The sequence below is a fragment of the Sturnus vulgaris genome, chromosome 26 (genome assembly GCF_052056855.1).
Source record: "Sturnus vulgaris isolate bStuVul1 chromosome 26, bStuVul1.hap1, whole genome shotgun sequence".
Lineage (NCBI taxonomy): Eukaryota > Metazoa > Chordata > Aves > Passeriformes > Sturnidae > Sturnus > Sturnus vulgaris.
The window spans coordinates 6,566,389-6,568,181 of record NC_142268.1 but is presented as its reverse complement, the minus strand read 5'-3'; the positions used below and the strand labels follow the sequence as shown (position 1 = coordinate 6,568,181).

The 1,793-nt window shown below is 48.6% G+C and overlaps 1 long non-coding RNA gene across 1 annotated transcript; it reads right to left on the bottom strand.

Moving 5' to 3' along the window:
- Nucleotides 1-230: 230 nt before the first annotated feature.
- LOC148221221 (uncharacterized) lies at nt 231-1,575 on the bottom strand. The gene is made up of 3 exons (XR_015808473.1): nt 1,499-1,575; nt 870-995; nt 231-364 (listed from the first exon to the last, which is right to left on the bottom strand). It is a non-coding gene; the product is annotated as an uncharacterized LOC148221221 (long non-coding RNA).
- Between the last annotated feature and the right edge of the window lie 218 nt (nt 1,576-1,793).

Genomic DNA, 1,793 nt, shown 5'->3' with positions numbered 1-1,793 from the left:
ATTTACGTTTGGCAAGGAGACAGTCTATTTATTACAAGCCCCTAGTTCTAGAACCAAGAATTCAGGAGTTGCTCATTCCCAATGAAAATCTGTCCATTTCATACCTTTGGGGTTTTATGCTTCTGTTCTTTACCTGTCTTGAGTGTGGCTTTCTTGTGAAGTCACTGATGGGTGTTTTTCCAACACATTTCTGCTGATTACACGGTAATTGCATGGCATCAGCAGACATCTCTGAATGTCTCTTGAAAGTATGCTTTTTACTCTTCCTAGAGGACCTTGTCTTCTTCTTTCCTTCACCCAAAAGGTGGGCTAAGTGAGCCTTCAAAGAACCATCATCTCAACAATTAGAATTCTTTCAAACCTACTGAATGGAGAACAGCGACAAAAAAATTTTAAAAAGACTAGTACGCGAAAGACAGCAGAAGAGAAAGGTAAAATAATGAATCCTACATGCCACATGCATAACTCTCTTCATTCAAGGCTATTTTCAAAATGAGAAGAAAAAAAAAAAAAAAAAGATCATCTTTTCCTCAGAGAGCAAAAGTGGAGTAACTGGATTGTGTTGCCTTGCCTACAGTTACCAGAAAAGTCAACAGCAGAGTTGAAAACTCCTGAAGCTGGCTAACTACGCCTCTAAATGTTTTACTACTGTGTTATGATTCTGTCTTCAGTTAATAGAACCCGATATACAACAAAGAGATGGGAGCACATGGAGATGCATTGGAGAGCCTACGCTGGAGGTAACACATTCATTTTTTACTCAAACAAATCCAAATTAGAAATGTTGAAAATGACCTGGGGCCATTTCAACAGCCAGCAAACTAACACAACCAACCTTTGGCTTTTATTCAATCCTTTGCTTGTTTTACCTGGACCTTGAAGATCTGTCTGCAGCCTTCCTCTCTGCAAATATATCACACTCGTCCTATTGAGAACCCATGGCTCATCACAGCTGCTTTGCCACGCCTGCTTCCAGAAGAACTGGCAACTACAAGCTGGGAGCCAAGAGATACAACACTTCACTTGGAAAAGGGCCTTCCATGAATCCTAGAATCCCAGAATGGTTTGGACTGGAAGCGACCTTAGAGACAGATTCTCTTCTTCCCACATCCTGACATGGGCAGGGACACTTTTCCACTAGTCCAGGTTGCTCCATGTCCGCTCCAGCCTGGCCCTGGACGCTTCCTGCCATGGGGCTCCTACACAGCCTCTTTGAGCAACATGTGCCAGGCCTCAGCACCCACACAAGGAAGAATTCCTTTCCAATATCCCATCTACCCCAGCCCTCTGGCAGTTTGAAGCTATTCCCCCTTGTCCTGCGAGTCCAGAACCTTTTCCAAAGTCCCTCCCCAGCTATCTTGGAGCCCCAGCAGGCACTGCAAGGGGCTCGAAGGTCTCCCTGGAGCCTTCTGTTCTCCAGATTGGACACCCTCAGCTCTCCCAGACTGTCCTAGAGCAAAGAAGCTCCACCTTTCAAAGCACCTTAGAAGCCTCCTACCGGCCAAACTCGATGGCAACGCTGGCCTTCCGGGCCCTACGGATATCGCTTCCGGTGTCGCTCGGGGTCACTCCCGGCTCTCTCCCCGCCCCCCATGGGGCCCTCAGGCGATGCCGCTCCGACGCAGCTCCTGCCGCTGTCAGACCAGCGGGGGGGCGGGGGGCCAGCCCAGCCTCATCCACAATCCACACTGTCCTCGGCGGCTGCTGCGGGCTCATGGCGGCCCACACACGCGGAAGCAGAGCTCCGAACACAGAGGATCATAGCCCCACATTTGTGTTCGTCTCTGCACAAG